Genomic DNA, 23,131 nt, shown 5'->3' with positions numbered 1-23,131 from the left:
ATCACTCCGTGGCTTCCTGTGTCCACTACAGAAAAAAAAAAACCCCAAACCCCAAACAAACGTCACATCCTCCTAGAAGTCACCTCATTCCAAGGGTAAAAACATTCTGGATCTTCTGGTGGTGAAGGACTGATATTTCCATTGTTGGTGGAGTTGCATGTATAGTTATGGGGAGGGCCAGTCATGCTGCCTGCAGTCTAAATTTTAATTGCAGTGGGTCTTGGTTGGAATCCTGAAAGGAAACGATCGAGATCTTGAAGAGTACGTGTGAAAGTGTGGGTGCAGTTAGAAGCACAGAAGTAGCATGAACAGAAATGCACAGAAGTGACTATATATAAATAAAAACTTGTAGTGCTGCTGGGAGCTGAAGACAAGAAAGCAAGTATCTGGTGAGAGTAGAGTGTGACTTGATGGATAAATTTGTACAACGGTGGGATTCCAGTAGGCACTGAAAAGATCAGATTTTGCCCAAATTTTACGGGGTAGGATCTCCTAGAACAGGCTGTATTAGGTTAACTTCCTTCCATAGGAATTGGCAAACTCGGCATCAGGTGAAAGTTGACAAGTTGGTTTTAAAATGCTCTCCACTTTATTTAATGAATGCAAAAAGAGTTAAGTCTGGTTCAAGTTCCATGGTTCTCAATGTTTACATTCTTAAATTCATGGAAGTAGTTGCCCATCCATAATGGAAATAGAGAAGTCTACACTTCTAATAGCAGCAAATTATGTTTTATAGCTACACTCCTGCCATGCAATCAAGATCACTATTGTCTGCTGCGATAGGTTATTAAAAAACAGTAGCCAGGCTTCTTTTCAAACCTTTGTTGTTCGTCATTTCTAGGTGCTCTTGGGACCTATGGGACCATTGTTTTCAAGGCATATTATTTGTTTAAAACAAGTTGGAAACAGTTCTCCAGCTTTGGGGGTGAGACAGAAGATGAAAGACTGAATCTTGGAAGTTATTTAGCTTTAATTGTGCTTTGAACACAATAAAATTATGCTAGATACATAGGAAGGGCAACAGAATTTATCTTCTTCTCGGTCGGTATTCAATTTTTATGTTGTATTCGTGAAAGATAATAAAATATCAATCTGTTTGCTGTAGCCACTCTTAAGAGACTCTTCTTACAGTGTAGAATCTTCAAAAAAAATTCCTTTTAAGAGCAGTGCATTATTAATAAAGTAATCCATTAGGTCTGGCGATAAAGGGTCACAGAAGAGTCTGAAATATGTTTCTTAAATGGTTAAGAATTTTATCATGGTTGGCAGATTAATTGATTTCATTTGGAAGCTTTTTTAGGTTTTTCAGATTTAGAGACACTAGAGACAGTTGTGCACTATTTGTAAATGTGAATTTCCTGTTCAAAGTTTTGTTTAACCTAGGCCAAAGAATTAGGCTTACAGCAAAGTTAGCTTTCATTGGAAAACTATCAAAGTGCTACTAAAGAATAAGTACTCTTTTAGCACTAGTACTGAGTGCACCTTTAAAGCATTTTATCTTTGGTAAAGCCTATGAAAGTTTATGGCAAATAAGATATTTTATTTTAAATCAATTCAAATCAGAATAATGGCATTAAGCATGGTGGGGTAAAAGGAGAGAATACGCTACAGATATTGCAAACTGCCAAACAGTAAAACTCTAATGGGTCTATATGTTTTTAAAACTGTACAGAACTGTCATCATTTAGAACACAGAAATGTTATTTTAGATGGCATAAAAATTGTCACCCCATTTCCAGTGTGGTGAACTGTGTATAGGGAGTGATTTATTCAGTAAATGTAGCACCTATTCACTAGTAACTTGAGGGGAAAAGGGGAGAGCTATAACACTTTTCCACAAAGTAGACTTACAATTTGGCTTATTCATGGCTTGTGAATGCTCTACTGACTGTTAATGTGTGTGGGTCTCTTTCCCACTTAACTCCCAGGTCCACAAAAAGTTTTCAAGACTGGCATTGGGTATCGCTTCCACAAATATATAAACACAAAAGTTTTTATCTTGTTGTGAAAATTTTTGCAAATAAAATTTATTCAACAGTATCTATGAGCTGCATAATGTGCATTTGTACAAAGGAATTTATTTGAATGATCACTGGTGAATTCTTTTCTTTTGGTATTTAGAGTTGTAATCTTGCTGATCAAACTTGAAAAGATGTCTCTGGGAAGCTAAATGAATGCTAGGTAGTTGTGGGCTTCAACAATTATGCTCTGTTCCTAAAAGAGAAAAGTGTAAGATTCATGCATATGTATGAGTGAGTGAAGAGAATCTGGTTCAAAATTTAACAATTATGCACCTCCCCATGTAAACATCCACTTGGGGCAAAGCCAGGGATGTTCCTATTTGGTTTATTATGGGTCTGAGATATAGAAATGTATTCCAGAGGACTGTATTTCTAATAAATAAAAAAAGCATAATGAGAATGTAACTGGGAAGGAAGACAAAAGCAGCCATGCTTTAAATTGTTAATGATGGTGCCAGTGACTGCAGCTTTACCACAGCTGTTTAAATTGATCAGCTAGTGAAAATGTTTTGTTTTGGCACTTTCCCTGTGTATGCAACCTTTTCGAAGGGGAACTGTGAAATAGTGCTTAGAGAACCAAGTATTCTGGATTATTTAAAATGTGCAATTTGTTTTCCACTTGTAATATTTCAGACAGGTATTCAGTTCTCCATTTGTTCCCCAACTTGCAAATTATTGATGGCTTACACTAGATGGTGCACCTCACATTTCAGCATCACCTCTCTATCCAGCCTGAACTTTTTCTGTCATTATGAAGCTTGAACAGAAGAGCAGAATGGCACTTTTAAAACTTGAGGTATATCACTACAATTCACTGTTTGTTCTTGACAGACACCTAGTGAGAGAGTGTCCTTTCAGATCCATGTCACCTGCTACCTGTTTTATTTCTAGGCTGGTTCTACCTTTTAGTTAGTGTGGATCAGCTATTGTAGTCATTCTTGTAGTATCTAGTTTCATTCAGTTGTGGCGGGTAAAGTCCCCAGAACCGAAAACCACCCCTCCTCCTTACCCCCTTCCCCACCCCCAATAAAAATCCCATCCTCAATAAAGCCATCTTTGCTCAGTCTTTATGTTAAAGCAGCTTCTGAAAGGGGACCCTTTACTCAAGATTGTGGCGTCTGCTCAAGAAGGTTCATAATAGTATCTAGCCAGTGTGGAGTTATGTTCTCTACTTCGAAGAGTTTTTCAACGAACAAACAAAGATCAACTACTCTGTGGGCTTCGTTATCCCATTGTAGTTCCTGAAGATGTTTGAAAGGAACTTCAAGGATGGATGGTGTTGTATATGTCTCAGATAATCCTGGCATCTCAGTCCTATCTAATATGTTTATAGTTAGGGATACTTAACGTTATTTATTATTATAGAATCCATTATATATTCATTTTTATCCTCCTTTATGGAAAATGATTTCTCTAAGTACCTTGTTATGGATATGAAAGGCTGTAGTAGGCATCAGTCTCAAACCCTTTGACCTGTCTGCACAGAATGCAGCTCTGTTTTGAAAAGGACTCTCTTTATATCTGTTTTTACTCTGTGCCCTTCCATTCATTTGCCTATACAAACCAATAAAGGGTAAAACTAAAGTAACATAAATTGGTCTGTCTTCCTGAATCCATGTCTCACTAATGTACCCAGATTAACTCAACTGTAAATTGTCTCCTTTGGATGTCGTGTCTTGCTAAAAGTTTCCTATATGATTCATGATTTGGATTGCTTTTAACAGCTATTGGCTAAGCAATATGGTAAATGTACAAGGTGATGCAATTGGCATTAGTGAGAGGATGCACAGGAGCATGTAATGCAGTCAATACTACATTAACTACTGATGCCCAATTACAGAAACTGGAAGAGTGGCTTTTAGGAGCATTAGGACTTGCAGAAGAGCTGAGATCACCTGCCGCTCCTTGCCTAAAAGCTTCACCCTTTATGCGCTGGGATCAAAGCAAACATTTGGTTGCTGTTTTGTCATGTATAACAACGAAGGTTGGGTTTTTTCTTCTACAAAAAGTGTCACACTGATGCTTTTAATGCATGTAAATCTAAATCAACATATTTCAGGCTTCTCCTTCCATCTCCTGGGGCAAGACTTTATTTGAATAAAAACTCTTTAACTATCTCTACTTAGCGTCTCTTTCTCTGCAACCTACTACTTTAGCCATTTTTCATTTAAAGGAACACTAAGTGCAGTTTAGAGTGTCCTATTTCAGTGTGTCAGACAGAACAGGACTTTTTTTTCTCTCCTCTGTCTCCTGCCCTCTCTCTAATCTGTGTATGCTTGAGACATCAGCTGCTTTAAAGACTCCAGAAAGAGTGTTCTAAATACAAATAGATACCATATGTTTGAGTGTATAGTAGGACCTCCAAGCAGCCCATGTGGAAATTAAGGCTGTATTGTTTCTATCTTCCTTTTAAAAACATAATTGTAATAGAGAGAATTTTTTATAGGGACTCTTAGTACACAACAGCACAGCATGCATCTTCGGACAGACCTGAGTACTACTGCGATTCTTGATCTGCTTTAATGGCAGTAATGTTACTTTTGTATCACAGTACTAATAAGTCACTTGACTTTGAGAGGATGTGGACATGATGCAGTAAGAACAAATAAACATTTAATACAAAGGACAGCTGCCATGTGGCTTAAGATTCATTTTAGTATTTGTCTTGTGAAGACACATTTTTGTCACTTTATGTTGGCAAGACCTCTAGGAATGTAAAGGAATTTCTTCCAAAATACATCGGTTTATTAGACCCATTTTACAGATGGTGAAATGAAGGCACAAGGTACTGACACATTATACCCATCTTTCTTTTAAAATCCAATTGTGATGGACTGAATCTTTATAGAGGCTCTTTCGGTGCTCTTACAGCACGTCGGCCATCTGTACCGTACTCCACAGTACGGTATACCTCTCCTAGAGAAGTTGTGGAATCTCTATCCATGGAAACTTTCAAGAGCAGGTTACAGATGCACGAGTGGAATTGTTTAGTCGGAGATGATCCTACCTTGAGCAAGGGAATTGACTAAATGACCTTGTGAAGTTCTTTCTAGCCCTACTTTCTTATGATTCTATGATGTACCTAAACCAGAGATAGCAGGGAGGTTTTTAAAAGTGAAATTCAAGTACCCTAGTTAGGGTAGTCTAGATGTCTCTGGCTACACAGCACTGGCTCTACTGCTCAGGTGAGTGGAAGCTGCTCAAATGGTCACTTCAGTCATGGTGAGGGAGAACAGAGGCTGTGGGCCCCACTACTCACTGTTGTGAGCAAAATAGATGGGGTGTGGTAAGCGGAGAAGAAGAGTTTGAATGGCCTTGGCTCCCTTGACCAGGTGCAGAACAGATTAGTTAGGCCCGCTAGTCCATGACAAGACTGGAAGCCACTTTATTATTAGTAATTCTCCTTTTCTAGTCTCTTGCTGGGATAGTACGTCTTCTCGCTGAGTTTACGATAGAGTTACAACGTTGTCCTGTGTGCTTAGGTTACCGCTAGGTTAGTCTATTTCTGGGCATCACAAAAGTTAGATCCAGTTGATGACTTGCCCCCTAACCCCCACTCTGAAGACTAAAAAAAAAAAAAAAGGGGGGGAGAGAGAGAGAGAACTCTTCTAGAACGCGTTTTTCTTCCATGCATGGAAATGCCAAGTTCCAAAACACTTCTTGCCTACATGGTCCACAAAAATATCCTGACGTGGTTATAGTGCAATGTGGTATCGTGCAGTAGCTGGTCCTGCTTTATAGCTGTGGCCTAACATTTCTTTAGGCAGTGGTTGTCAAAGTGAAACTTGCAGGGTTGCTACCATCATTGCCCCTGCCCTAGTTAAAACTTCTGCATATTCAACAAGCCTGAAAGATTTATTCCTCTGTTGAAGAATGGCAGGGGGTGGTAGGAAACATTGCTATTTTTAAGAGAACTGTTGCTTTCAGTTCCTGATCAATGTTCTTTTGAACATCTGAGGGGGAGGGGAGCAGAAGGTAACCTGCTGGCTTGCCACCTTTTAAGCACATTAGCACAAGGAACACCAGCTTTGAAGGCGTGAGGGAACTTTATCTGAGCTCTGCTTTTAGAATGGTCTCAATGTCTAATGCAGACTAGTGTCCTACCCTAGATGCATTTCCCACACTGTACAAACAGGAGTTTAAATCTCTGAAGTATCCAGCAGGGCAAGTCAAAACATCCTTGAGTAACTTTTTGTTTAGTCAATGTTTTCTTGTATTCTGACCACAAGAGAATAGATGTATAGCCCTTACGCGCAAAAATGGTGTCCTTGTGTGACTGCTAGAATACTTAGGATGTGTGTGGTTTGTATTTTTTTTGGAAGGCCTAAGAATCCATGTGCAGGAATTTAGAGGTCAGACTGAAGAAGCTTTCACTTTTTTTTCCTTTTCTTTGTTCCTACATCTTTCTCTTTAATTTGGATTAAGTAGAAAACGTAACAGAACTGCCACTTTAAAAATGTTTATGTTCAGGTATAATCGATTTCATTGGCTTGCTTTTTTTTTTTTTAACATGCACTCTTTAAGTTGGCTGCTCAGTGAAATTTGTACATTCATAAAATAACTGATTGAAAAGCAATATTTCAGATAAATACAAGCCAGCGATCTATCAGCAGTTGTAATAAAAGCTGGGCTTCAGGCTGTGATTTTATTTTGAAATAATAAGAATTGCTTTATTCTTTTTACTTGAGTTACCATGGTAATTCTGTCGTGTAGCAGTGTTATATTGATTTAGAAAGTGGACAGTAATATTTCTTTTGTGTTATTCTGTTTCTAGGGGTTGATTTCTAATTTCCACTTGGAGATTACTTTTATAAATTTCTTAAGTCTTTCCACTTTTTTTCTCTAGCAGTGTAATTTTCCTCTCTCACATTGCTATTTTCTGAGCTTATTGGTTTGCTCTTATTTTAAATTAAACTTGCCGGTTTCAAATATTGAAATGACATCTTTGTCTGTGTCTGTACTTCAGTTTAGCAAAATATTACAGTCTGCTGTTTTATGCTTAATAATTTAAGGAAGGCTTTATGTCTGCCATCAGTGGTTGTTGGTAACTTATGACTAAACCAACACAAGCTTAAACCTCTGACATTTTAATATTAGTGTAATGGTCCTTCTGCCCTGCATACAATTCTGTTTTAAAAAAGAAAATCTATGTTGCATATGTTCCAAGAATATATTTTAACAATTAAATTCTAAAGAGATTCATATGAACTAATAACTTTGATTGGCAGATGACTACCTTAGGGTTCCATAGCAGGTAAGATAACCATCTGTCTCGTCTTTCAGACGCATTCACTATTTCTCAACCTTTTCCCCCCTAAGTAATCTGTCATACATCGAAGCATCTCTAAATTAAGCTTTGAATAGTGACCTGTATTTGTTTTCACATGCACATGAATAGAAGGATCTGAAAAATCATTAATAAAAACACCATACCTCTCAATATTATGTCTATCAGAAAACTGAATTTGGGCCAGTGTTCTATCTTGGGAAATAAATTTAAAAAACCTGCTGCTTCCCATCCCCAGGTAGCCTTCCCTTGAGGAGGAAAAAATATGGTAACTTTTAGCTCCTGGAGCTGGGAGAGATGGGGGGAATGAATATCAGACATCTCATTTTTAAGATGCATTTGTTCATCACTTATTCTATTTTAGAGCATACAGAGTGATCCCCAAACCTACTGAATTTACCTTTCTACAATGTGAATGCTGCTCTTTAAATGCTAAGTGATGGTCCTCTGTCACTCGGAAAACTCCCCAGTAGGTTTTCTGGTCCAAATAACGGGACAGAGAACCAAACGCTTGCACTGTTCTTTTTCAGTTTCATCCTTGTGAGAAACTCTACATTTTTCTTTGCCATGATTGTTGATCTAGATGTTCTAGAAGGGGAATTTATGCCATATTGTAGAGGATATGTTGTTGTTTTCATATAAAACTTCTATTTTCATGAAAATTCATTTTTACTGGAAAATCTGCCTATCAGATCCCTACCTGAGAATACCTTAACTTAATAGAAAAAACAGTCATTTTTCCTATTCTTACTTCATTTGACTGCTTTTGCCCAAAAACCAAAAAAGGCGAAATATGGCAAAGGAGATGGTTTCCTCCCCACACCCCCATGGTTTTTGAAGGATGCTTATTAAAACACAGCTTTGCAGGTGACATAAAATTTAAGGACATGCAGACTGTTTCTGTAGGTCTTTGTGTTAAAATGCAGAAGCTGCAGCCTTTCACAAAACATAAGGCTTTTATGCATGCAACTTGCTGTGCAGGTGCTGCCTGCAGTGCTCTATTTGGGATCAATGATCCACAAACCCTAAAGCCTTCAAATAGGTCTTGACCTGTGAGGCTATTAAAGCCTTTGGAGCCTTTGTGGCCCATCAGATGATGTCTGTTACACATTAGTTTGTAATAGCTCCAGAGTAAATAACTGATTTTTTTTAAAGTCAGTAATTATCTCTCTCCAAAATAAAGTGCAGTGACTTTGAATGCTAAAATGAATTTTTAAAGTAATGCAAAAAGAGATTGCTTAATGGTAGTGTCTGAAGTGAAGTCTCAGTGCTCAACTCACTAATGTTCTTTTACTTCCTCTACTCCGTTTCGTCAACTTTTTTTCCCTGAATTTTGGCTCATTTACAGTGTGTTTGTGTTACTGAAAACTGCTTCATCGACTGCTTTCTTTTTTCACCTTTGCAATGATGTGACAAACCAAACATAATGGGTCACTAAAAGAGAAGTTCTGTTGATCTTTCTTTAAATACCATACCTGCCTCTCAAATGAGCTTGAACTGATTATAGGCATGCTTTTAATATGTGCACAGTTTTGAGTAATGCATTGTTATGTGCCCTTGGGAACAATCTTGCTCTGATTGGAGAAGGGACTAGACGACCGACCAAATGGGCATTTTCCAATACAAATTTCTAGGAAACTAATCTACTTTATGACTTATGAGGTACAGTGCTGGCTGCAGACACCTGAGTCAAGGTTTGAGGTTGCTACCACCTGCTTTAAGATGTAATTTTCTTTCATAGTTCATTCCATTATGACTGTATGATACATCTTCTGGGACTGAGTAATTGGCTAGCTCAGAAGTAATCTTTATTTCCACTGTAAAGATGTTTACAAAGTGATGCTGTAGTATCCCTTTAAAACCCACTGAGAGTCTGATTAAAGCCTGAAGATTTTCTGCAAATACTGTGTTCTTCCAGTTGACTTGCAAGGGTCAGGACACTGTTTGCGGTTTTAGTTCATAGATTCATAGATGTTAGGGTCGGAAGGGACCTCAATAGATCATCGAGTCCGACCCCCTGCGTAAGCAGGAAAGAGTGCTGGGTCTAGATGACCCCAGCTAGATACTCATCTAACCTCCTCTTGAAGACCCCCAGGGTAGGGGAGAGCACCACCTCCCTTGGGAGCCCGTTCCAGACCCTGGCCACTCGAACTGTGAAACAGTTCTTCCTAATGTCCAATCTAAATCTGCTCTCCGCTAGCTTGTGGCCATTGTTTCTTGTAAAAAGGACGGGCAGCCTACGGCACCCGGGATTCCCAGGCGGTCTCCCATCCAGGTACTAGCCGGGCCCGGGACTGCTTAGTTTCCGAGATTGGACAGGATTGGGTGTGATCAGCCCGGTCTGGCTGTAGGCAGCAAGTTGTTGCTAAGAATTAAGTTAAAACTGATTTCAAATGCTACTCTGTGTGTATAGCATTGATTGAACTGATTTCAAATGGCAACAGTAACTTTATACCATAGTATGTGTGAACTCCATCTAGTTGAATAGAAGCTGAATGGACATGGTCACTTGTGACATGGGTCGTGAAGGTAAAAGTGTTTTTGCAGTCTTCCTCTTGTGTTCCACGTGTGTGAAATACCAAAAAAAAAACAAAACAAAAAAACCCCAAAAACCCGTAGCTGATGTTTGGGGTGTGTCCAGGGCAAATCCAACATACTCTTTCAAGAATGCTTATTGGTGCACGCCCAGCATTGCTCTAATAGAAGCTTAATTTCACTAAAAATGCTGGGAATGTAGGTCAAGGAATTGAGAAGTAGGGCTAGAAGGGACCTCTAGTGGTCATCTAGTCCAACCCCTGCCACAGGCAGGATCATCCCTGTCCAAACCACCTATACAGGTGCATGCATATGATGCATACAGACCATAGGGACGTACTTTTCTAGCTTCTTTTGTAAAAATATGCCCTTACAACTGATATTGACCATAACTCCCATTATCTTGCCCAAGCTTTGGGTTTGCTGGACCATGCTTCCATTTACTATCAAAAAAAAAGAAAAAGAAAGAAACCAAAGTTATTTAAAGTCCTTCAAAACAGAACCTTATAGCGTATTTCCACTTCTGTAGCTGTGCTCAGCAGCATGACAGTGGGAACTGAACTATTTTAGTGCCAGCAGCCCTGCAACTCAGCCAGTGATGTTCAAGTTCCCACAAGGACTTTTTGAAGAGAGAATTAGTTCACTTGAGACAAAGTACAAGCCTGAGGAAGTTCTTGCTCCCTCCCATTTCCCTGTTGAGTTCTGCTTCTGCATCTTGCACTTTTCTTTCAAATAGTTAAAATAAGTAGGTTAGGGTTATATTCCACTCACATTAAAACAGTGGTGGGTAAGGTCTTACCCAAACCTAACAGACACTGTGGTATAAGTCAGTGGTTTCAAACTCATTTGGTCCCCTAGACCAGACCTAAACTGCTGAACTCCTCACAAGTCAGATCTGGACCCATCTCTGATAACATTGCGGGCGAGCATTGTTAACTCCTGTGGCTTCCTGAGCCGACACAGCAGCTCTGTCACCCATGGCAATTAACACAGCCATCGCTTGCACTTCTGATGCCACTAAAATGAGTCCTCAACAACGACTCTGTATCCTGGAATTAGGTGATGGGTCTGGCTCCTGCTTATCCTGAGCCCTCTAGGAGCCCTACAGGATGGAAGAGAGAGCTTTACAGGATGAATCTGGCCTGTGGGCTACATCGAGGATAAACTTTTAGATCAGAAATTCAAAGCAAAGTTTAGATTTTTGGATGCTTTTTGTTTGGATCTTTCTGTAACTAGATATTAGTGACCACCATTACAGAGGATTATCAAATCTAGGCAATTTGTTTTGGATTTATAGCTGTCTGTCATGTTGGTATCTAAGTGCTGTTCAACAAGGAACATTCCTTCTACTCGATTGTTAAGTTAACATAGGGCTTTTGGTTTCTCTTCCATTCCCTTCTGGATTTCCTCCTAATATTGCCTGGAGGTGATGGAAGGGAAGGAAGAAAAGATTGTGGGCTGAGACTGAACACCAAACTAAAGCCTGGGGCTGTTTTTCTCTTGTGACTGTTATAAAAGCCTTGCTTTGGCAGACTGCTGAATTAGAGCAACAAGAGAGGCACTGCTGTAGTGTACATCTCAGCTTAAATTGTGCCCAATGCTATTTCTGTGTTCCTTTAAGCAGAGTTACAGTGCAGCATACAGAAGAACCTTGTGCTATGCATGTATCTGAAGCCATGACCATGGTAAGAACAGCTGCCCCAGGCAGCACTCTGAACAAGCTAGAGAGAGCATACCATATTTCCTGATTGGGTAGAGAGGAGGGAAAGGAGATCTGTTCTAATATCATTTGAAAGTGGTGGACATTTGATTCAGATGGAACAGTTCATTGTAAAGGTGCGTCTTTTCCTTTAAAAAAAAATACCCAGGGACTTACTAGCCCTCAGTCTGGTCCCTTTTCCAAAATAGAAATATACTAGTATCAGGCTCTTTGCAGTTTAACAGTTGTGTACTTTGCTTTACACATTGTGTTAATTTTGCATGCAATAAACAGAGCACTTTAATATGGTGTTTCTCTTTGTCAGTCTTTGCTTTTTATCAAATGTTATAGTTTAACAAATGTCGTTGATCTTATTGTGGCATGCAAGGTTCTTTGAGTAAATCCGTTATCTTTTATTAGACCAACTAAAATAGTTGGAAAAATTATTCTTTGCAAGCTTTCCGGTACAAATGCCGTTCCTCTGCGTAACGAAGGACATGTACCGGAAAGCTTGCAAAGAAGAAATTTTCCAACTATTTTTTAGTTGGTCTAATAAAAGATACTAGCTTTACTCCAAGAACCTTGTCTGCCTATGTCCTTAGACCAACACAACTACAGCCTATACCCCTGAAACATGTATCTTATTCCAACACTGATGCTACTCTTATTTTGTCTTTTTAGTTCAGCATTTATGCTTGGAATACCTGGCTTGCTGTCTTGTTTAACCAGCTCCTTAGATGCATTCAAGTCCCTAACTGTGACTTAATCTCTATTTTGGTGATGCCCACAAGGAAAAAGATTTTTTTTTTTTTTTTTTTTTAAACAAAGACAAAACTGAAACCTTCACCAAGTTAATCCCTCTTGAGGCTGTCTTAACATATCTGTGTTGACAGTAGTAATGGGCTTAAATTGCAATGGGGAAGTTTAGAGTGGATATTAGGAAGACTCTTCTGACTGCGATGGTATATAAGTACTGGGACAGATTATCTACACAGGTGGTGGAATCCCCATTTTTTGGAAGTTTTAAGTGGAGGTTAGACAGACATGTGGCTGGGATGTTTAGACAGAAATGTTCCTGCCTTGAGCAAGGGACTGAATTCCTGAAGTCTCTTCCAAGTTATTTTAATCATGAAAGTGTGGCTTGCACATATGTATTCTTCTCCTTAGATCAGGGGTGGGCAAAATAGCATATTTGGCCGGCTGGCCAGACTCCTGTTTCCCAGCAGCCCCTGACCGTGTGGCTGGGGCTGATTTCCATGGAGACCCCAGCAGTAGCTGCATTGTGATAGCGCCATGGTTTCTGTGGACACCAGCCCCAGCAGCACTGGAAGGGTGCACAGCAGGGTGTAGAGCTACTCTGGAGCCCAGCTGGGATCTTGTGGTGGTGATGGCGAGATCCAGAGCTAGGGAAGAGCTGCAATCTGCAGCCTGAATGCTCCAGGCAGGGGCGTGCAGAGAGAAGATCATGGCTTTGTCCCAGCTTCTTGCAGAGGTGACAGTGTGGTTCGGAGCCATGATCCACTGCCTGCATGTCCCTGCCCAGGCCATGCAGGCTACAGATTGTGGCTCTGCCCTGGCTCTGGATCATGCTGTCACTTGCCACAAGATCCCAGCTGGGCTCTGGAGCAGCTCCGCATCCTGCTACGTGCCCTACCAGCAGGGGTGATGCTGGGGGGGAGGCATGGAGAGGCTATAGCCACTCCAAAATTTCCTGTAGCCACCCCTTCCAACAGTGCTGCCACTACTGCTCACCCTGCACAGGCAGTGGCAGCTGAGCCCGCCCTGCTGCCATCTGCAGCACAGCCTGCCCTCAGCCCCGTGACCAGGAAGAGGCTGGCACCGCTGCTGCCTGTCAGTGCTGTTGGGGCCAGTGTCCACAGAAACCCCGGGCCTGTGCTATCACAGCGTGGCTGCTGCTGGGGTCTCCATGCAAACCAGACCCAACCACATGGGCAAGGGGCGCTAGGAAATGGAGTCTACTGCTGGCTGGATCTGGCCCCTGGGCCAGACTTTGCCCACTCTTGCCTTTAGATAGTTTGCTTTCCTGATTTTTACAGCCTCATTGTGCACTTTAGTGCTTACTAAAGGAAAATAAACAATTCTCAGACTTGACTTAAGTTTTTTTTTGTTAAGATCTACAAAGCAAGCCAGTTTTGCAGATACCATAATGGTTTGAAAGGAAACTCCCATGTTGTTTCTTATATCAGTTTACATCTGAAGTGGCTTAGAACAACAAGCTGTCTCATTTCATTCCATTTAAGTATAAAATATTCATAATTATTTTAAAATGTAATGATCTCACTTATTCAAACTTGGCTTGTTTAAGTCTCAACAAATATCTATTAAATGAAGCCAAGTCTAAAGTCTATTATGTACTTAAATTCCTTGTACAAATTTAAAGTGTATTGTAGCTGACAATATTAATATGTAAGTGCAGAAAGAGTTAGTGTTCAACCTGATCCTTGCATTTCATGACTTTGAGCGATTGGAACAACTTTTAGTATCTGAAAGAGTTTATGGTACTAAAAGCTGAAGTGTCTTTCAGTTTGCTTTAAGCAAAAAAGCAGTCTTAATACTGTGTGTACTTTGTTTCATGCAAACTCTGTTCATTGCTGACAGCAACTGCTATCTAGCTGTCTTTGCTCTTTGTCAGGGACATTTCTCCCCAGTGTAGCAATAGTCGTAACTATTTGATAGACATTGAAAAATACCTATTTGGGGTTGGTTTGTTTGGGTTTTTTTAAGATACTTTGGCTGGGTCCAGATGAGTGGCTGTGCAGTATGTGGTGCTACAGACATGTCTGCGACACCACATACTGCATGTCCTGTTGTTTTCCGCACTGTAAGGGAGCAGCACAGAGGGTTTTTTGTTTTTTAGGGGGTTTTGTGTTCCCTGGATATCCAGGGATGGCACACACGGAGTGGTGCACACAGTGGCAATATGCGCTGCCCAAAACCAGACCTGGCCAGCGGAACCTGCGCTCCAGTGCTAGCTAGACTCTGCATGGTGGAATTGCTGCTGCTGCAGCCCCAGGAGGACCCCAGGTAAGGCTGCTGGGGCCAGCCCAGTGCTGGCCCCTTGTTGTCCTCAGGGAACCAAATGTCTATGCACATCTGGACGTGGCCTTTATGTCCTAAACTAAACTACTTCCATTATGTGGAAAAATCAGGGCATAATGTTGTATTACTATAGTGCCTGGAGATCCAAATCAAGGTTGTAGCCCTAGTGTCCTTGGAGCTGTATGTACATTTAATAAGAAACTGTCCCTTGCCCAAAAGAAATTAAGTTTTTATATAGACTAACTTAACAAAGGATTTGGAGTAGCAACAGAAGCAAAGAGATGGCTGAGCTAGGAATAGAGCCCTTGTCTTCCAAGGTCTGCTTCAGTGCACTGGGTCCTGCTAGTTCTGAACACTTGAGCTCAAGTTGGTTTTGAGAGAATTTTTCACACTAGATTTGTACCAAATGCTAATCTAGCCAGGTTTCTAGTACCAAAATATAATTTGTTTTTAATGTACACCATGTGCTTCCACACTGCTGAATTTGGTACATTTTACAGTGTATTTCCATCGATGGTGTTTCCCTCAAGCAAGCGTAAAAACTGGAAGACCACCATGAGAACTAAATGAAACCCACTGTGCTGGAAGATCTATTAACCATGATGTTTTAAAATGCAGCTCAAAGATGTGTAACCAAGCCAGGGAGTAACCCTTGAAAATAGGAATATAATATAAACAAGACTCTCTAATTAGGATGGAGTGTGTGTAGAGGTACTTGCATTATGTCCCCTTTCTTCGTGGTTACCAGATGAAAAAGAAAATGGGTGGGAGGGGAGGACATACCATTAATTTCCTCTATACTCCAGATGTATCACTGGTGTAAATAATTGAAGTAGATGAAAGTAAATTATACTCTGGCCCTGGGGTTGCAAGTTTTAAAACAAGCAGGGAAAAGTAACTTCAACTAGTCCAAAGGCCAAAAAGCTTTTAAATTGTTTAATGAGCTGTTTTAAGTGATGCATAATCATTTATACTGAGGAGACCCAGGAAAGCTAAACACTAGTTAGATCTGTAATTGTTTGCATGTTTTCCATAGGAACAAAACATAAAGAGAATGAGATTAATGGACATCCATCTGTCCTTACATCCTCTCTTCCTTGGCCTGAAGTACATTTCTGAAGGGGGGACGAATGTAGCTTAATGCTTTGAACAACTCCATGGTGCTATGACCAAGAACTAGCATTTGTCTGGCACTTGGCTCCTCTGGTGTGTTAACACTGGACGAATGGCTTCTGATTGTGTTTCTAATGTAATTGAAAAGCCTATTGAAGACATGGGCCAACAAGTTTGGAGCCATTCTAGGTATCTCACCCTGGTGCTAGCTGGCCAGAAGCACAACCCATTTAGTCTGCCTGTGTGAGCACGATTTGAGAGAGAGGATTTGATGTAAAGAAAAAGAAGAAATGAACAAAAGGACATTTCTATGCATCTCAACCAAAGCTCTCTTCGAGCAGCCAAAACCTGTGACTGCCCTTGATAGCACAGTTTGCCTGTAAACTGTATTTTAAAAAGAAACAGCTCTGGAGCTCTAGGGCCTTGGTTTTATGGAGAGGGTCTTGCAGCTCCTCGTGCTGGATGAGGATGTGCAGCTTTGTCTTGTTTGTCCTCCCTATTCTCTTGAGAACTCCTGCATGATCCCATGGCAATTGTCTTTGCAAAGAAGAGCAATATTTATTCCTCCCTCTATTTTTGAATAAATAAAATTCCTGCATTCTTATAACATTTAGCTTGGCCTTTTCCATATTTGTTTGCAGCATACCTTTTAAGTGATTAGACCCATTCAGGAGTGTTCGATGTGTGGCCTTGCTGTGTCAGTAATAAGCTACTATAATGTCAATGACTCCTGCTCCTTAATCTGCATTACTATGGCAAATGCTTTTAATACACTTGTAAATTTAAGGGAAACAAATGGATTTTCTTCAGCTTGGGAGAGTTCTGCTTTCCAACCCCTTCAAACCCTCACTTTACCACAAATATTCATAACTTTTATATACAAATAATCGAAGAAATTAGGTGCCTGAGCAGAAATGGGGATATTTAAACAAGATTGGACCTAGACTGCCCTCCTCCCCTCACAATTTATGGAAGGTGCTAGCTCTGAGGGTAGGCCAAGGAAAAAAAATATTTTAGTTATAGTTCAAACCAGTAGTGAGTCTGTTCTTTCCTACTGTGCTCTTTCAAAGTTCTTCCAAGGAAGCTCACAAAGAACAGTTCTGAGATTTGAAGTGAGAACAAAGTGTTAATTGTTAAATTATTTTCTGCCCCCAAAATCTAAGGGAAAACCATCTGAAAGATGTTAGTTGCATACAGAGTATATCTGTCTCCATCCAGTGTTAAGTAATCTGTTTTTGAAATCCTTTGTATTCTGTCCTTGGCAGTTCTCAATAGGCTTTTACACGCAAACAATATGGACTCTAGCAGGTGGCATTTTTGGCAAATGACCTCCTCTCAATACAAGGATATTCAGAAGTTGGCCTTTCTTGTCCTTTTCTTTCTTTTCTTTTCTTTTCCCCTTTTAGCACTATTAAAATAAGAGATTGAGGGCAAACATATCACTACGACAGAGATGCACGAAGATGTTAGACCAGAGAAAAATCAAAATACTGGTTACTAGAGAATTCAAACATCAGTAAAGAATATAACTTAATAGCTGCAGATATTAACCAGCAGCAGATCTCCCTCTAGAAACAAGTGCTACAGACTTAAAATGGCAGGTCCATTTCTGTGGCGAAGGTTAATTATACCAGTGGTTCTGCAACTTGCAGGCTTTTGCTTCTCTGTTCCAGTCGCATTTGCTTTTTTTTTTTTTTTTTATGTGAACTGCGGTAACATGCACAAATCTGTCTGATTTTGGTTAATTGTAGTAGTAATTACTAATTTCCAACCCCTGACCTGTCTTTTAATCATGCTTTTAAAAAAATGGGCTTTTGGTGCCATTTTAAAATTTGGTGTTTTGGGTTTTTTTAATTTAGATAAATTATGCTAAAATGTTCAAGAGCATGCTGAACAGCAAGGTCAAAAGCTTTATCCGTGCAGCTCCCATTTTCTTTAACACATTTTTAATAACTGTAGAGGCTTTCTTTAACAGGGGTCTCTTGTTAGAACGATGTTAAATCTCTCCCTCTTAGGCCAAACTGCTGAGAGCGCGCTAGCACATAAATGATTATGGTTCTGGATCCATCTCTGCTGTTGGAGATATGGGTCCAGGTTCCTTCCCTCCACTCAGTACAATGCATTTGAAAGAGTTACCTTCATTGCAGGCACTCTTACCCAGGGACCTTTAGGAAAACAAAACCAAAACAAGGGGAACAGAGACTCAAATTTGTTCTATTTTCAGCTTCCCTCATGATACGTAAGGCCAGCATTTTCAAGAGCTAGATACCCGACATGCTGAGAATATGGTTGCCTGTTTTAGTTACTCGATTAGAGCTGGGCTCACTTAGAAACCATGCCACCCATTTGTGGGAACCAGAGCCCTTCTGAAAATAGTGACCAAGGAATAAAGTTGTACAGAACTCCATTGCTGCTGTCTTCTGCCAGGTGCTTAGGGCAGGTAAGGATTACAAGTACCCCATTCTCTCTACTCCAAGGGTGTGGATGCTGTATGACCCTTGTAGGCAGGCCCTTGGTATCAACAGCCTCAAAGCTGCCTTGTATTACAAAAGGCAGGTAAAATGTTCTTAATGTAGCATGGTGCTTTGTGAAGACCAGTTTCCAGATGTCTTTGCAATTTAAAGTGACTTGCTGCCAGCCTTAAGATAAAGCTTAAAGAATTTTTTTAAATACTGCAAAATAAATAGCAAAGCCCCTTTCTCCCCCTCTTTTGCCCCCACCCCCCATTTTTTTCTTTTGACTTATTGTAGAAAGTTATAGTTAAAATTCCACACAAAGTTAATTTGTCCCCCTTTATCCCATTTCCAATTCTACCTCCAAGTGGGAAAGGTTAATGGATTTGGGGGCTTTCAAGTTGGAAATGGCATTAAACAGCAATTAGGTGACCAGCTTCTCTGGCTAAGATTGAAAATGCTTGCCAAAAATCTTGTATTTAAACCTTTTTGTGAAAATCTTTGTCAAATATAGAAATGATTTGCCTACCTTTTTTTCTTCTTCCTCTTCTTTTCCCCAACCATTTTCAGTTCTGCATCTGGTTTAATATAATGGGTGTTTGCATGAATGGCTTAGTTAGCCAGAGTGGTAATAAAACACTTTAAATTTATTGTGACATTTGGATTTAATTAAAAAGTACACACTTAGAAAAGTAAAACATAATGTAAAAAGAGAGTCAGGAAGGTTTTTCTCCTTTTCTTCCAAAAAACTAATTAGAGTTGTATTTTAAATTGTTTATGTGCTGCTAATCATTGCAATAAATCATTTATACTGAGAAAGACACACTCTAATGTGCTTGTGTAACTGTTTATGCTCTCAAGTTTCTATCATGAACAAATTGATCTGGAAGTGAATTTATTAACCACTAGGGAAGAAATCATTAGTGCTTTCTCTAAATATTCCCCAGGTACATTTTTATTATAGTAGTTTACTGTTTTAACTAAAAGTAACGTTATATAGCCTTGGTTGTAATTATGATGCAAATTCCCTTTCCATCACTCAAAAGGAAAGAAACTGCCTTTTCACCACTAATATTTGTCACTTCTTTTTCAGACAATAGTGTGTTTTGCTAAAATTTAGATCTGTGTTCCTGGTGGAGCTACTGGAGGAACATTTTAATCATGTTACACAACTCCTTGAGTGAGTTTAAAAATGTATTCTTTGCAACTCAGTGGTCCTTGCTGAAGTACCACGTTTACCCACCTGATTTAAGTCCCTTCTAATAAGTGCTTTCAAAGAGCACAACACCACACCCTGGGAGGTAGCCAAGTATTGTTGTTCCCATGTTACCAATGGACAAATGGATATGCCACATGTTGTGGCTAACCCAAGTCAGTGGCAGAAACAGGACTTGCCAGCTCCTAATTCCATCCTTAATCGAAAGTGGGGATTTATTGGTAGTCAGGATCTTTGCTAGGGATTATAAAATGATTGTGGAGTTGACAGGGCAAGCACATAAAGAAATGGTCAAAGTGTTCACAATTTAGAGTGCTTTGAGTCGGTCTTCTAAAACCATATTTTGTTAAATCAATGGTCTGATTTTTTTCAGATATGGATTATCTGCTGCTCCAGTTGATATCAGTGGGATTTGTGGAATCCTTTCCCCCCCCTCCCGCACAGGTTTACAAGACACTTGAAGTTGCTGCTACTGTGAACCCTTTGACCAGTGTGACTAGCAAAGAAACTATCTGTTGCTGACTTGCAGAATTAGATAGATGGGGTGCCCCTGCACTTGTTTCATTTGGAGAGCGACGCCCCCTGAGAGAGTAAAATGATTGAGAAGGGCTAGGGACAGACATTCAAAAAGTTGGAGCCTGAATTGATTCAACCTTTGCAGGTTAGTCTAACCTGCAGACAGTGAACTGGTTTGTAACAGAACAGACATGCGGGCCCATGCCTGCAGTTGCTCAGGCCAGGAGCTGTGGGTGCTAGAGTGTGCTCTCGGCTGCAGGGAAGCTATGTTGGGGCGGGGGCATAGCCAGTCTAGGCTGAACTGGCCAGAGAGAGGTTTAATTTCCCCCTCCCTGCCCCACTGGCAGGGGCCCAAGCCAGGTCTTCCATTTGCCCCCCCCCCACCCCCCCCCCCCCGCTGCAACAGTGGGCACCATGGCCCCTGAGACAGAGGGGGGCAGGGAGGGGGAGTTAGTCTCCTCTCTACCCCCACTGGCAGCTGGGTTGGGCCCCCCTCCCCCCATCACCACTGTGCTCGCTCCCTGTGGCGGAGTAGGCCCCCGCTGTCCCTTCCATGAGACAACGGAGGGAGGGAGAATAATCCTATCCCTGTCCACCCCAAGGGGCCCTACAGGCTTGCTGTGCCTCCAGGCTACCGCAGCAGGAGAGGGCAGGGCCCTTGGTAGGGACAGCAGCCCATCATAATGTTTGGCAGTATGAGCCCCTTCCTGGCAGGGGCCCCTGTTGCAGACTAGGCAGAGCTGTGGCAGGCTGCACGTGGCAGCATCGGGGCCCAGAGCACCGCCCTCCCCCCCCCCCCCCAAAGTGCCACCACTATGGCCACTTTCCTTGCCCTGCTATGGCACACCCTCCCCTCCCCCCCCACCCCAGGAATGGGATCCTGCAGAGTGGTGGGGCCATCCTGGCTGGGCTGGAGCAGAGAGCCCAGCCCAGAGAGCAAGCCAGGAGGCTGGGGGTGCCTGGTTTAACTTTAATGTAAACTAGAAAGGGGTCTGGGACATACGCTGCATAAACCGGTTTAAGCCAAATCTGTGAAGTTTACATTCAACCAGGTTTATCTTAAACCAGTTTTGGCCATTTTGAAACTGGTTTACGTGCACTAAATTGTCTGTTCTGTTACAGGTTTAAACCAGTTTCCGATCACTTAAACTGGTTTATGTTTGTACCTAGCCAAGGAGGCTTAATGTAAAGTAACAGTGATGGGGAAAAATCTTAAACTATGGTCAAGTTTCTATTAAACCAAGCGCTACAGTGCTCTTTCCAAAAGGGATAAGGATAAGAGGGGCTTTATTTTTATGTATGCATGATCAGATTTGTTGGCAAGCAAGAGGTTATGCTATATGCATAAAGGGGAAAGGTGAGAAGATGCATATGGAATCCACAAGACTCGAGAGCATCCACAAGAATGTACAAGAAGAGACCTAAATTGCGATTGGGAGCGTCCCTTGAATTTTAACATGTTAAATGTTCCAAACTGTTCACTTCATTTTATCACTCTGAATTATGAACTACAGGTTATAACTAGAATATCAGCTAGTCCTAGTCCTATCCACAGAGGCTTTCCAGTTTAATTTAGAACTTCTCTCTTGTGAGCTGCCTCGTGAGGGTTTTGTGGGAGTATATTGACTGCTTCCTTAGCAATTCAGGGTAGCTGTTCTGAAGCTTACGTGAAGAATTTTTGGAGGTGGTATAGAAGAAATAAAAAATAAAAATAAAAAAAAAAGAAACCACTCATTCAAAAAATCAAGTTGTAGCAACTCACCCTCTTTTGCCACACTTGATTCTTTTTTCTTTTCTTTCTTTTTTTTGTGGCAATAATTACAAGATACTGTACTCTTGAGGAAATCATATGAGACCTATTTTTTTTTTTTTTTTTGTATCATGGTTTTCCTCTCTTCCCCCTCCCCACCGCATCTTCTCTGTTACCAAGACTAAAATAGCACAAGTGCACACATGCGTACACGCTTCAGTGCACTTTGGTACTTCCAAGACTAAAATAGTGCCAATATTCTCTTAGCCTGTTCAGATAGTTGCTTTGGTAATAGTGTCATTGTTCTTGTTTATAAATAGTTGACTTGGTGTCAGAGGTGTCTTGAGTGAGTTGGTCTTGGGTCTCTCAACATTCCTTCTTATTGTCCAAACAAATGATAAAATTGGATGTGTCAGTATTTATCATGTTGGTAAAAGCTTTTTTTTTTTTTTTACTAAGCAGGCAGTTGGTTTTACCATGTGTGTACCATGTCACTGGCAAACTGTAGACTTAGGTCCCTGAGTATTTAAAAATTTACTAGCATTTAAGCAGCATACATTTGGTCACTTAAATATTTTCTATGCTTTTTTTTGTTGTTGGTTTTTGGTTACAAAGAAATGGTTTTTGCTAGCGCAACAAATGCATGCTTATTCTTTTATTATTTTTTGGATGTTATTGATGCATCAAGGAATCTAAAATCCTGCAACACTATACATATTTTGCTTGCAAAGTAATGAGTGTTTTTAAGACTCTATTCATTTTTCCAGAAACCCACTGTACAATGTTCTGCCACATTAGGTTTTCCTAATAATCCATGGGAGGATATGATCAAGATCTATTACTGTTTCCTGATATGGTAGACTATTGAGACAGAGAGAGAGAGTGGTGACACTTTACCATTGCAAACATTTTTATCTGTACATTGGGAGACTCCATATTTCCCCTACACTTCTTTTGAAAAGGAGTCCTGATGTTAAACATGTTTCTTCTAGGTCAGCAGTTCTCAACCTGGGGGTCACGAGCAGACTTTAGGCTGTCTGCCCAGCTTGGTGCAGAGGGGAGCCACCTCAGCCCTCTGGGGTGGGGGCAGGACCACCCCACTCGGCTCCACAGCCTCCATCTTCTGGGTGATGCTGTGGGTGGGCAGGTGGGACTCCGTGCAGCTGCTGCTCAGGTGAATGGGGCCTGGGGCTCCCCACTGCTGAATGCTGGCTGCTGCCTCTGGGGCCATGCAGTTGTTGTGGCACAAGTGGGTCATGGAGGTTTTTTTTATAGCATTATAGAGTGGGGGTTTAGGAAGAAAAGGGTTGAAAATCCCTGTTCTAGGTTACGGGGCTTATTTTGAACCATCCAGTCAACAATATTGTTGGGATCTCTTACATTACTTTTGTAGTGAGAAAAGGAGGCCTTGAGTCATTTCATACCCCTCTTAAATCTGATGTTCATAAATTTGGACATATCTATCAAGATGTCATTAATTG

The 23,131-nt window shown here is 40.8% G+C and overlaps 1 protein-coding gene and 1 pseudogene across 8 annotated transcripts in view; one reads left to right on the top strand and one right to left on the bottom strand.

The window, feature by feature from the left end:
* LMO1 (LIM domain only 1) overlaps nt 1–23,131 on the top strand; it is a 93,652-nt gene that overhangs the window by 10,977 nt on the left and 59,544 nt on the right. The window lies entirely within an intron of this gene.
* Nucleotides 9,543–9,661, bottom strand: LOC132248970 (5S ribosomal RNA; annotated as a pseudogene).

The sequence above is a fragment of the Alligator mississippiensis genome, chromosome 2 (assembly GCF_030867095.1).
Source record: "Alligator mississippiensis isolate rAllMis1 chromosome 2, rAllMis1, whole genome shotgun sequence".
Taxonomy (NCBI): domain Eukaryota; kingdom Metazoa; phylum Chordata; order Crocodylia; family Alligatoridae; genus Alligator; species Alligator mississippiensis.
This window is presented reverse-complemented; position numbering and strand designations above follow the sequence as displayed.